We start from the raw sequence: 14,648 nt of genomic DNA, 5'->3' as shown, positions 1-14,648 counted from the left end.
CCTTCCGCCGCTGTCGCTCCTCAGCCGACAGCCTGGTTCTCCCGATTTAACTGCACCGGCTCCTCCTTAACCGAAGAGGGAGGCTTAGAAACCTGTGTCTCGGTGGAACGCCGCCAGGAGGACGGCGAATGACTCTGGGAAAACCACTGAGGAGGAGATGCACTGGCGTTGACCCGATACCTTGCCTTGTCGCGCTCAGTCTTTGGTGGATCTTAGTAGCAAAGGCAATGAGGGCATCGAGCTCAGTAGTCAGGTCCAGGGGAGCCAGATGATCATTCAGGACTTCAGAAAGACCGTTAAGGAAAGCATCAGAGAGAGCAGAATGATTCCAGCCGATGTCGGCTGCGAAACTCTATGGCATAGTCTGTAACACGTCGCTTACCCTGCCTTAAGGCGACGAGGGACCTGGCAGCCTCCCGACCTGGCGATGTAGCCTGAAATATCCGGGTAAAGGTCTTAATAAACAGAGCTAGTGAGTTATGACCCGCTGAACTCCGGCTCCAGTCCGCTGTGGCCCAGCCCTCTGGTCTGCCCGTGAGATGAGAGATGTAAGCAATTTTGGCTCTTTCAGAGTGGAATGAATGGACTTGGAATTCAAAATGTGACTCACATTTTGTCAAAAAGGCTCTGCAGTCTCCGGAGTATCGCTCTGGTTTGGACAAGTGGATGTGAACGGCCACGGGTGGTGCAGTAACAGGCGGTGGCACAGGAAGATCAGGATCTGGACTTCTTTTATATCTGGTCGACGAAAAAGTTAATCTGGGCATCAAATGCAGACAATAAACTCTTGTAAGTCTGTCATTTCTCTCATTTCATGTCGTAGCACACTTATCTGCACCTCTTGGTGATGAATCCGCTGTCCTTGATCTTGCAGAGCAGTACGAACCATATTGTGGCCAGTTCGTACTATAAGGCTCACAATAACGAAGGACCCGCAAAGCAGACTGACACATGTAGTATAAGTTCCAAAAAGGTTTAATCAGGCAAAAAGGTCGGTACACGGGAATACATACATCAGGCAGAGGTATCAAAAAACGGCAGAGTGACATAAAAACAGGCAATAATCAAAACACCCACTGGGAAGACAAGAAAATAATGATGGACGCTCACGTGGAGGTAAAGACGAACTGGCAACATGACGGAGAAAACACATGGCTTAAATACAACACATGGGGGAGACAATGACACACAGGTGGAACACATTAGGGCGGGGCCGGTAATCACACAGGAGGGGAACTTGACAGGAAGAGACATTTGAAACGATACACAAACTTTAATACCAAAATAAGACAGTGTAATCGTTTGGTTTTTTGCCCGGTGCGGGATTCGATACGGGGTGTACTGCACCACAAGGCGACATCGCTAACCGCTCGGCTAAAGGGTCAGACCTGTGACTCATGGACTAACGTGTATTATTAGCAGTTTACAATCGTCACCCTCCCCGGAAGCGCGCCCTCGCGCTTTGTTATGCCCGCGCTCCGAAAAGACTTCTGAGGATCTGCACACTTCCGGATCCTACCGCTGCCACCAATGTAACCGGTTATGTTTTTGCCCGGTGCGGGATTCGATTCGCGGTGTATTACACCACAAGGCGACATCGCTAACCGCTCGGCTAAGGGGTCAGACCCATTAGCTAGGGACTAACGTGTCTTATTAGTAGTTTACAACAGGAAACGCTGGGGAATTTGAAAAACACATAAACACGATAGGATCTGGAGCGGGTCATGACACATATTTAGATAAATGTATTGATATATTTTATTTCTCCATCCTGTGTAGAAACTAGGGCTGTTGATCTGTTTAAAAAACATCATGCAATTGGCTGTGATTATTCATTCAGTCATTCGTTCTCCAACCGCTTATCCTGCTCTCAGGGTCGCGGGGATGCGTCCCGGCTGTGACGGGGACGCCCTTCCCGAAGGAAGGGGGCAATGTAACGATCACGGATGAATAGGCTCGGCAGCCCTTGCTTAATGGGCCGGACCCTTTATCGACTGGTTAACGTTGTCGCCAGCGGTGCGGGAGATACGGGTTGCGTCCCGACTGTGGCGGTCTGGCCGAGCTGCCCCCCCCCCCCCCGTCAATTCGCTGCGATACAATTAAAAAAAGTGTTAATCAGGAAAAAATATGGCACTTAAAATGCAAAAACACTTATTTCATAAGATCATAAAACATGTATGCAATATGCTTAAAAAAGCAATTGCATATGACAATGTTAACACAAATACTATTATCATAAAAGCTAAAAATACAAAGACTCCAATTCCTCTTCTCTCCAGTGCATAAGCCCGCCTCTCCAGGCTCTCCTCAACCTGCACCCTACTCTCGCTACAGATGTCATCCGCGAACATCATAGTCTACGGAGACTCCTGCCTCATCTGTCAACATGTCCATCATGATTTCAAACAAGGGCTGAGAGCCAATCCTCGATGTAATCCCATCTCCACATTGAACCCATCTGTCATTCCAACCGCACAACGCACCACTTCCCTCATACATATCCTGCATCACTCCTACATACTTCTCTGCCACCCCCGACTTCCTCATACAATACCACACCTCCTCTCTTGTCACCCTGTCTTTCCCTAAAACCACAAAGATGGACAATTTCATAAAATCTGGCATCCTTCCTGGTACATGAGTGTTGAGTAGTACCGTTAGCATGAAAAGAGCAGACGGACAACGCAAGGTGTAGTTTCAACTTCTTTTCTCGTGTAACGGGGGCAGTCCTATGCTGTTCTATGCTGGTCAGCCTGCTGCACGCCCGTCACTCTCATCGTTAGCTCTGCGTTGTGTTCTATTTTCGGTGGGGTCCCAGGTGTTGTGGGGGGCCCTCAGTCTCTCATCATCATCATCATGATCAAGGAAGGAGCGGGGACACACAGGACTCTATTTGGCCCACCTTGCCATTTATTTTGGTTTCAAACCCTTCGACAACCGTCCAGTCCTCCAGCGGGAGCGGTGTTTCTTACGGACGTGGGGGTCGAAGTTCAACCACTGCCTGGACTCCACTCGTGTGCGTTAGAAGTAGAAACCGTCCACGGGACTCCGATGTAAGAAAGGATAAACAAGTATTTTATCCCACAGCTTGCAGTATCTTCTTACAGGGATACTCAAGGTTACGTTCTCCTCAACCAGCAAAACTGTCCCACGGTAAGAAACACGTGTGGCTCGGCTCGATTGCTGCTTGAGACTCCTCCCACAAAACAAAAATGGCCTCTCCCGCGTTCCCTCTTCCGTGTACCCACAAGACCTCTCTCTTAAAGCGACAGTACACGTATATGACGGTCGTTGGAAAACATACATAAAAGTAAATAATGACATAAAATAAAATGTAGTAAACACAAATAACAGCACACAGACAGGATTTGGTGATATTTCATACTCAAACAAAATAAAATAAAAACATTAATTTTAACCTGGTTACATTCACCCCTCCTGAAATTCACCAACATCCTGACAGCAGGATAAAAAGAGAAAGAGGAAAGGAAAAGCCCATCACTGACTACTGGCACAAGTGAAAAGAAGGACCTAGTCCTCCAGTCAACTTAGGAGCTACCTCGGTTACGAGGTTCAGAAAATAATGAGGTTGATCAAGTCTCAGTATTCCCCTAGATCAATGTGACGCCTGATACGCCACACCATGCACTTGGCCCAAAACAACCCTGTCTGATAGACACCTAATAACTCACATTAAACTAGTTTGAATGACTCCAACCTCCATCAAAGTTCAAACCCTCACACTCCGTAGAAATGGCATCTGAGCCATAGATTCTATTAACCTGTTCACTGACCTCACCACCCTCCCTGTGCGTGTCCTAACCCGACCATCGCTCTCTACTTGTGTGCGTGAGACAGTGCGAGCTGCAACATCTGTATCGAGTGAGGGTGGTGCCCCTGTGTGCGAATCAGTGTGAGATATAACACCAACATCGAGTGAGTGTGATGCCTCTATGTGTGGTGCATGTGTGTTGTGTGGTGCGTGTGTGTTGGGTGGAGACTGAGCAGTGGCCCCCACAGGACTGACTACCAGACTAGACGGAATGAACTCTTCCGCTTCTGCCCACTCAGATCTAGGCGAATCTCCAAGTGATGAGACTGCTAGCCCCACTGCATCCCCTGAGACCGTCAGGACATCTGCACTGTCTTCCTCATCGGACTCTGCGCAGTCAGACAACTGACTGGTTGTACTGGACTCCTCACCCTGATCTAACTCAGGGAGGGGCAAGAAGTTGACCTCCAACAAACGGTTCCTGTGCACCACCCTGGTGTGCCCCTCTGCATCCTGAATCTTGTAGACGTGGATATTGGGGTTGACACCGACAACCGTGTACACTCCGTTCTCCCATTTGTCAGCCAACTTTCTCTTCCCTCGCTCACTCTGGTTCGCAACCAAAACACGATCCCCGACAGACAGGACAGTGCCCTTGGCGTGTCTGTTGTACTGTCGCGCCTGATGCTGCTGCTCAGCCGTGGAGTGCTTCTGAGCGATCTCCATTGCACTCCTTAGACAGGAAAGCAGAGACTGAGCATAAGAGTCATAATCAACAACGTGAGGGTCATGCAAAACCTGCCTGAACATAACATCCACCGGCAGTCTTGGGACACGCCCATACATCAGGAAGAAAGGCGCGTAACCCGTGGTCTCGTGAACAGTGGCATTGTACGCGAGCGTGAGAGAATGGATCTGCTGAGGCCACTGTTGCTTCTGCTGAAGCGGAAGGGAACGGAGCATATTCCCCATCGTGCGATTAAACCGCTCTGTCCCGCCATTACCCATAGGATGGTAAGCCGTCGTGTGGGACTTCGCTACACCCGCCAACTTGAGAAGCTCTGCAATCAGGTTACTCTCAAAGTTTGTGCCCTGGTCAGAATGTATTCTCTCTGGAAACCCGTAAACACAGAATACATGATCCCAGAGTTTCTTGGCGACCTGCTTCGCTGTCTGATTGGTGCAGGGGAACGCGTGAGCAAGCTTAGTGAAGTGGTCAGTAACCACTAAGACATCGACTGACCGCTGCTTACTATCCTCAGCGGACCAGAAATCCATACACACAAGCTGCATCGGTGCGGAAGTTTTAATGCTCTCCAGGGGCGCGCAAGCAGCTGGCTCTGGGGTCTTCCCAAACACACATCTCCGACAGCATCTGACATATGCTCTGATATCCCTCTCCATGTCAGGCCAATAAAAACGCTGCCTTGCAAGAGAGAGAGTACGGTCCTGGCCCTGATGACCAGCGTGATCGTGGATGCCAGACAGTGCCTTGTCTTTCAGACTCAGAGGTAAAACATACTGAGACCTCCTCTGCTTGGACACTGGGTCCTTTGTCACCCTGTACAAGACACCATCATTGACTTCCAACTTCTCCCACTGTTTCAACAGCCTGAGGACCTTCTGGTCAGCACCATGCCTCTCACGTCTCGATGGCCGCTTCCGAACAGCGACAAAGGGCAACACCTTGGAGATGCAGGAGTCCTGCTCCTGACTCAACCTGAGCTCCTCGGTGGATAACATTGGCAGTGTATCCTGACCACCCGACAGATGCTGAACGTGCTGGACCAAACTGAGTGCTGTGAATACTGATGCATCAGGCCAGTCACATTTGGCTTGACAAAAAGCCCTGACCTCAGCTGCATCACAAGCAAACCCAGATCGCGCACTACTCACTGTTTGGGACTGGCAACTGAGTCTGAAAACATCCTGCACAGAGTCCCCCTCAACCCCGTCGGCTTCCTGAACAAGGGCCGGGTAGGGCTCCCTAAGTAGCCTCTGACTGACGGGCTTGGAAAAAGGGTCGCGACTCAAGGCATCCGCCACCACGTTTTTCTTCCCTGGCAGGTGTTTGAGATCGAAAGTGTAAGACGCCAACTTAGACACCCAGCGGATCTCACACGCGTCAAGCTTCGGCTTCGTTAGGAGATAAGTCAGCGGATTATTATCTGTCCAAACGGTGAAGCTTTGACCCTTCAGCCAGTGGCTGAACTTTTCACAAACACTCCACTTCAGCGCCATGAACTCCAGTCTATGAGCTGGATACTTCCGCTGTGAGGCACTGAGTGACTTGCTTGCAAAACCAACAGGTCTGGCCTTGGACTCTCCTCGGGGCACTTGAGACAGCACCGCGCCGAGTCCGTCCAAAGACGCATCGACCGACAAAATGAAAGGCACCTCAAAGTCTGGATGGGCAAGCACCACACACTCCAGTAACATCGTCTTCAACAGATCAAATGCTTCCCCACATTCCACCGTCCAGTCTGCGGAGGTAAGCTTACGGAAGCTGCCATGGGGCTTCTTATCCTTAGCTGACCTCCCCCTCCTCTTTTGTCCAGCTGTAAGGGCGAACAGGGGCTTAGCCACGGAGGAGCAGTTCGGGAGGAAATGCTGGTAGTAAAATACCATACCAAGGAAAGATTTGATCCTACGAACAGAAGGCGTGCACCCATCACCTTCCATGAGATCCTGCACTGTCATGTTGGAGATGACCTCTACTTTGGAGGGATCGACAGACACACCTCCGCCATCAACCACGTGGCCCAAAAACCGCACCCGCTTCTGCAGCAGATGACACTTCTTCGGAGCCAGTTTCAAGTTGTTCTCCCTCAACCTCTGAAACACAGTGCGGAGCCTCGACAGAGCCTCAACCTCTGACGGCGCGAAGACAAGAAGATCATCAAGATAGCACAAAAGCTTCGTGAAGTTCAGATCCCCAAAGATCCCAATCATCATTCTCATGAAGGCTGCAGGGCTATTACAAAGGCCCTGTGGCATGCGATTGTATTCATGCAACCCAAGGGGAGTCGTGAAAGCAGTGTACTTCTTGTCATCTTCATGCATTGGGATGTTGAAGAAGCCAGAGGTGAGGTCCATCGTACTAAAGAGGCAGTTACCACCCAGCGCGGCAAGACAGTCCGACTGGTGTGGCAAGGGATGAGCGTCTTTCAAGGTCCGAGCATTCAGCCATCTGAAATCAGTGCAGATCCGAAGCCCGCCATCCTTCTTCCATACCATAACCAGCGGTGAAGCGTATGCGCTCGAGGACTTCCGGATAATCCCTTTCTCCTCCATATCAGTGAGAACCTGTCTCAACTTCTGATAGTGGGCTGGGGGAACCCTCCTGTAGGGCAAGCGAAAGGGGCGCTCATCCACCAGATGGATGCGATGTGTGTATCCTGTGACCTCGCCACAGTCCAGAGAGTCCCTGGAGAAGATGTCATGGTACTCGGTGAGCAGCTGAGTGAGCTGGGACTTGCATGCCTCACTAACCTGACAGGAGCTGAGGTCAATGTCACTGAGTCCGAGCTCTGACAAACTCCTAGCCGGCTGGACAGGGGGACAGGCACTATCTGTGGCGTTGGACTCATGCCTCCCTGCAACTGATTGCAGTCCCTGGAAAACATTAAAGTCCTCAATCGCCAAGCATGGAAACACATCAGCCAACTTGCAGTTCCTTTTCAGTGTGATGGCTTTGTCAGATGGATTGACAACAGTCATGGGTACCCAACTATCACCCCAGAGCGGTGTGACAAGTCGACCTACGAGGACACTGCGTGGCATGGCCTTGGAGTCTGTCGACTCCACAACAACAGTGCTTCCAGCTGACATAGGCACCTTAGCAGGAAGTCTGCCCCAGACTAAGTGCTCGTGCCTCGGTAAGAGTGTCACGGCCTGGGTGAGCTTAACAGTACCTATCTTCTCAGGAACTGCACCACCCCTCCAGCGCTCTACATTCGTGAACATGGACAAGAACTGTTCAACGTCAGGACTAGATGGATGTTCCTGTCTGGACGCGATGTCCCAGTACTCAGTACCACTCTTGAGTACATGGGCCACATGTTTAATGACGTTTGTGCCGACTATCAGATCATCATGCTGACCGGGCACGACCAGAGTGGGTATGACAAAGGAAACACCATAAAGCTGCATGTTGAGGTCATAAAAACCATCAGGCCTAGTCTCCAGACCACCGCAGCCAATCAAGACAATGTTCTCTTCAGGCTGCTGCTTCTCAGGTAAAACACCCCCAGAGCGGAGCTTCTCTACTGCATTTTCACTGATACTGCATGACATAGAGCCAGTATCCAACATGCCATTAAGCTGCACACTCTGGTTGACAAGAACAGGAGCATAGAACAAGTCACTGAAAGCCTAAATCCTCTGTGTCGCCTGAATGACCATACGCGAACCCTGAGGTGCTTTGGCACACTTGTCTTCATACAAGTGAGCCAGGTCGGAGACATCAGTGAGGGATACATCTACATTACCCACACCATCCCTCTCTAGGTGTGGGTTTAGTAGTTTAACGGACGAGACTGACGACCAGCTCTTCCACCAGGCTGAGAACGGAGCTGGTTGGGCGGCTGAGGGTGAGGACAGTCCCTCTTCCAATGACCAGGAGACAAACAGTTTATACATCGGTTCTCCCGGCTGCAGTGGGAAAATGTGGAGTGATCCGGAGACTTACAAACCCTGCACAACCTCTGCGGTGCGTCTGACACCTGCCCTGCGGCGCTAGCTGGCGGTTGAGTCTGCGTCGGTGTCCGGACTGCAGCGCTAACTGGAACCTGAGTCTGCATTTTGACCAAACGGTCTAGCAAGCTCACCAAACTCCTCATATAATCATCACCGCCAGAGACAGGTGCGGGAGACGGTGTAGGAGACCTTGCACAAAATGGTATAGGAGATGACGCATGAGCCGGGACGGGAGATAGCACCACCGGCACGGTTGTGTTCAAGTCGGGAGCCATGTCGACTACAGGGACATGAACCTGTGAATGGAACCTACGCTCTACCGCGCCTGCTTCACGTTGTCCACCTGCAGCAACACGGGACTTCCTCTCCAGCATGTGCTCATCAAGCCTCTCCTGGATCTCGCTAGCAGACCATTTCCCTGCGGACTTGAACTTAAAAACATTGGCAAGAGACTGATCTGGACAGTGTTTGATAAACATCATGCTTACCTCGTGGCTTGGCTCTTCAATACTACGGCCCTGCCACTTCAAGCATTCGTCAGCCACCTCCACTGTTTTATTAAGCCTAATCCAATACTCCATAGCGTCCTCACCTGGCTTGGGCAGCGTACTGTAAAAGTCCGCCAGGGGCATGCTCGAGTATGTGAAGTCACTAAAGTGTTGCTTCAGTACATCAAAAATAATGTGGGGGTTCGCTATGTGGTCGACAGATGTGTTGCGCAGCTTTATCCTCACCACGTCCCTTGCTTTCCCCATAAGCTTAGCTAGAATCTCATGTGACTGCTCACTAACTGGAATGGCTCGCTTTCTCAAATACAAAGTCATAAGGCTCTCCCACTCATGAACTGTAAACTTATCAGAGCTGTCGCCCCTGAAAATAGGAGGCTCCCTAGCGTCTGTCTGCATTACTACTCTAACACTAGGCACTGTCTCCGAACACTGTTCAGCAGACCTAGCACTGTCTGTGTGTGTGTTTCTAAGCATTTGTGTTTCCTGCAGCTTAGCAGTGATTGACTCTCCTATCTTCTCTGCTAACCGAGTAATGAGCATGGCTAACTCACCCACTGGCTGCTCGCTGTTACCCAGCACAGCCCCTTCGCTGATACCTGGCCTGGCCCGTTCTACGTAGCGTGTGGAGGTGAACTGAGGAGTGCCAAATGTGGTCGGGTCTCTAGGTCCTGGTGCTCTGGTGTCTGGTTCCCCGCCCTCTAAGAGCTGCCCGAAACTCCTACCTACACCTAGCCGTAAACCCCCACCCACATCTAACTGGTACCCCCTCTCCATAGCACACTGGCGATCCAAAAGATCCTGATCAGCAATGTTACCCCCACCTACGTATGAACCACCCTCTGCCATGTTCCTACCTCTAACACTCAGATAAAATAAAAAATAAAATAAAAAAGTGAAAAGCTCAATTCATTTAAATAATTGAATCTAGAAATCACTAAGAGATTGAAACAATCACACACAATCAACAAATTCACCAATAGATTAATCACATATGCACAAATCCAGTAGTTTAGATCAATAGATTATTCAATCACATCAACATTAACCTTTTTTCCTTTTTTTTCGTGTGTTTTTCTTCCTTCAGTATATACAAATGTCCTGTTCACAAGCCCAGTCCATGGTAACCACAGCTATGACTGTCCAGTGTCCACACAGCTCAACTCCAGTCCACTGTAACATGAGCGTACAGTCTATAGAAATACCTGAGGACGTCTGGGGCTTGATGACGACAGCAGCCTCCCGCGGCGAGCAACTGATGTCACTCTCAGAATCCAGGAGGGTCACGGCACCAATGTAACGGGGGCAGTCCTATGCTGTTCTATGCTGGTCAGCCTGCTGCACGCCCGTCACTCTCATCGTTAGCTCTGCGTTGTGTTCTATTTTCGGTGGGGTCCCAGGTGTTGTGGGGGGCCCTCAGTCTCTCATCATCATCATCATGATCAAGGAAGGAGCGGGGACACACAGGACTCTATTTGGCCCACCTTGCCATTTATTTTGGTTTCAAACCCTTCGACAACCGTCCAGTCCTCCAGCGGGAGTGGTGTTTCTTACGGACGTGGGGGTCGAAGTTCAACCACTGCCTGGACTCCACTCGTGTGCGTTAGAAGTAGAAACCGTCCACGGGACTCCGATGTAAGAAAGGATAAACAAGTATTTTATCCCACAGCTTGCAGTATCTTCTTACAGGGATACTCAAGGTTACGTTCTCCTCAACCAGCAAAACTGTCCCACGGTAAGAAACACGTGTGGCTCGGCTCGATTGCTGCTTGAGACTCCTCCCACAAAACAAAAATGGCCTCTCCCGCGTTCCCTCTTCCGTGTACCCACAAGACCTCTCTCTTAAAGCGACAGTACACGTATATGACGGTCGTTGGAAAACATACATAAAAGTAAATAATGACATAAAATAAAATGTAGTAAACACAAATAACAGCACACAGACAGGATTTGGTGATATTTCATACTCAAACAAAATAAAATAAAAACATTAATTTTAACCTGGTTACACTCGGAACTCTTCTTCAGGGACATGCACATATCAATACGTACAGTCTGTAGTGCTAGGCGCTACTGCCAACTACTGGAATGATAAGGCATGTAAGACAATACCACAATGAGTAACCCCCCCCCCCCCCGCCCGCACTGTACCAACAAATTGTACCTCCTGGCTGAGCGCTGTTTTCCTCATATAAAAAGCACACAGTATGTATAGTATGTTACTGTCACCAAATTGTCTAGTTTTGCCTGGTAAGTTTTTTTTTTTGCTATCTTTTAAAAAAAACTGTGTTTTATGTTATGCTATGTTAAGTTGTTGTATGTGTTGAACATCGTATAAATGAATCGCATTAAAAAAAAGACAATGTAACTACTCCCGACGTTTTCTATACTTCTCAATCAACATTCTCAAAGCAAACATCGCATTTGTAGTGCTCTTTCGCGGCGCTACAGATGCGGGGTAGCCCCGGGGTAGTCCAATCTTAAGGGGTCGCTATAGGTTAAAAGAGGTGATGATTAGTGAGCAGCAGTATGGTTTCATGCCATTATGATATGTGCAGAAGTGATTTGGTAGGCTTTAGCCCAACAGTTGTGATGTTTCTATTAAAAGCTGAGATATTTTTATTTGTTATTATTCATTATATATATATATATATATATATATATATATATATATATATATATATATATATATTATCAGCTGAATAAAAAAACTTTGCTGTAAAACAGTCAATTCGTTTTTCGGTTGCGTTTCATGGTGCAATAGTTAGTGTCACGTATGAATGCAGAGGAGGAGAACAGAATAGAGGAGCGTTACTCCTGATCAGTGCGTTAAAAGACACAGGGAAACGTAAAACAACCTTGGCAAGACAAACAACGTACACAGGAAAAACCTGAGTGTTAATTTAACTCTGAGAGTGTACAAATGCATCCTTTTGGGTCCACTTTTACACTCTCAGAGTTAAATTAACACTCAGGGAGTGAAATTAACACTCGGGGTTTTACTGTGTAGATTCTAAAATAATAAGTCAGACAAATAGAGTTTAATTTTGCCCTAGAATATCTGTACTTATTGCACTGGATGATCTGCAAGCATTGCACTAGTATCAATGTAATTATGCACTAGAACATAATTTCACTCCGCTATTACCGACAGGTATGCATCCCGTTATTACCAGCAGGTATGCATCCCTTTATTAATGGTACACAGTGAAATAAGGTGTTTTTCCTGCGGGATGGGAGAAGACAAAATCAATGGAATTCTGCCATGCGGGCCTGAATGGCCAGAATGTTTGCGGGAGTGGACATGAGCGGACAAGCACATTGCGGATTAAGAAAACAGTCCCACGTAGGGCTCTACCGACTGCCTTTCCACTCTTCACCCTCTTCATAGCAGCCCTCATTTTCTCCTTGTTAATCCACCGCACTTACAGATTCACTATCCCCACATCATCCAATCTTTCCCTTCTTCCATTTTCTTCATTAATCAGCCCCTCAAAGTACGCCTTCCGCCTTCTCAACACACTCCTCACTTGTCAGCACATTCCCATCTCTATCATTGATTGCCCTAACCTGCTGCACATCCTTCCCAGATTGGTTTCTCTGCCTAGCCAATCGGTTACAAGACCTTTTCTCCTTGCTTAGTGTCCAGCCTCTCACACAACTCGCCATACACCTTTTTATTTGCCTTCATCACCTCTCTCTTTGCTTTACGCTGCACCTCCTTATACTCCTGTTGACTGTCTTCATCTCTCTCATTATTCAATTTCTTCGTTGCCAACCTCTACCTCTGTATATTTTGCTGTACGTCCTCTTTCCACCACCAAGTCTCCTTGTCTTCTTGTCACTGTCAAGATGACACACCAATTACCTTCAGAGCTGTCTCCCTCACTATTTCTGCAGTGGTTGCCAAGCCATCTGGCAAATCTTCACTACCACCCAGTGCCTCTCTTAACTTCTCACTGAACTCCACAAAACAGCCTTCTTTCTTCAACTTCTCCCATTTGATCCTTGGCTCTGCCTTCACTCTCTTCCTCTTCTTGGTCTCCAAATTCATCCTACAGACCACCATCCAATGCTGTCTAGCTACGTTCACCCCTGTCACCACCTTGCAGTCTCAAATCCCTTTCACATCATGCCTCCTACATAAGATATAGTCCACCTGTGTGCACTTTCCTCCACTCTTATATGTCACCCTGTGTTCCTCACTCTACTTGAAATATGTATTCACCACAGCCATTTCCATCCTCTTTGCAAAATCCACCGCCATCTGTCCTTCCATATAACTCTCCTTAACACCATACCTGCCCATCACTTCCTCATCAACTTTGGTCCCTTCTACAACATGTTCATTGAAGTCTGCTCCAATCACCACTCCCTTCTCCTTGGGTATACTCTCCACTACTTCATCCAACTTACTCCAGACTTCTTCCTTCTCTTCCATCGCATACCCAACTTGCGGGGTATATGCACTAGTAACATTCATCATCACCCCTTTGATTTCCAGCTTCATACTCGTCACTCTGTCTGACACTCTCTTCACCTCCAACACATTACATTACAGTCATTTAGCCAACGCTTTTATCCAAAGTGACTTACAAGAAGTGCATTTAATGTAGGAAATCAGGAGAACTACCAGTCATCAGAGGTCATAAGTGCATCTTCTCTCAAAACAAGCATCTAATAGCAAAACCAGTGCTAAAGTAAAATCACAAGACACATATTTTTTTTTTAAAATAAGTGAATACAATAAGTGCTAAGAGCAAGTAACAGGGCAGTAGTTCTTGAAGACACTTGGTTGGAGTCAAGAACACTCTCGACTCCAATGAACTTGACACACTCTTCCTTCAGAATTACTCCTACCCCAATTTTCCTCCCATCTGCACCATGGTAGAAGAGTTTGAACCCACCCCAACTCTTGGCCTTACTTCCCTTCCACCTGGTCACATGCACACTGTATATGTACCTTCCTTCTCTCCATCATATCAGCCAGCTCCCTCCCTTTGTCAGTCATAGTGCCAACATTAAAAGTTCCGACTCTCACCACCACAATCTTACGCTTCCTCCTCTCCCACTACCTCTGGACATGCCTCCCCCCTTCACTTCTCCTTCAACCAACAGCCGCATAGTTTCCACCAGCACCCTGCTGGCCAACAGTACTGATGGTGGCTGTTGGTAAGCTGGGCCCCGACTGATCCAGTATGGATGATCCGCATATTTGATTTGGCAAAGGTTAAATCCTTATGTTGTCGTCCGGGCAAAAATGACCCATAACAGTGTTTAACAGCAGAGAAAAGACTCTAAATTGTATTTTTCTGAAACTGAAATTTGATGACTTTTACTCGAGTGACCTCAATATTAGAAAAAGTGAATCACTGTTTTTGTTCATATTTCCATGAAAGCTGTATACCACTAGGGTACTAAGATTGTCTTAGGGCCATGTTTGACCCTAAGACATTATTTGGGTCATGGTTGACCCTATACAAATGAGTGGTGTCCACTGATTAAATGCAGTCTTTCTGCACCGTGAAGAGTGGAAAACCAGATAGTCACAAAGTTTGTCATGAATGACAGCTTGTTTCTTCGTGCAAAATAGATTTGGGGTTGAAAATTAAATTAAGTTGCATTAATTTAGGTTTAATGAAAGCGGGTCATAAATGACCCTTAAGACAAGG

Source organism: Lampris incognitus, chromosome 2 (genome assembly GCF_029633865.1).
Source record: "Lampris incognitus isolate fLamInc1 chromosome 2, fLamInc1.hap2, whole genome shotgun sequence".
In the NCBI taxonomy this organism is placed as follows: domain Eukaryota; kingdom Metazoa; phylum Chordata; class Actinopteri; order Lampriformes; family Lampridae; genus Lampris; species Lampris incognitus.
The sequence above is the reverse complement of the archived record's forward strand: the minus strand, read 5'-3'. Positions refer to the sequence as shown.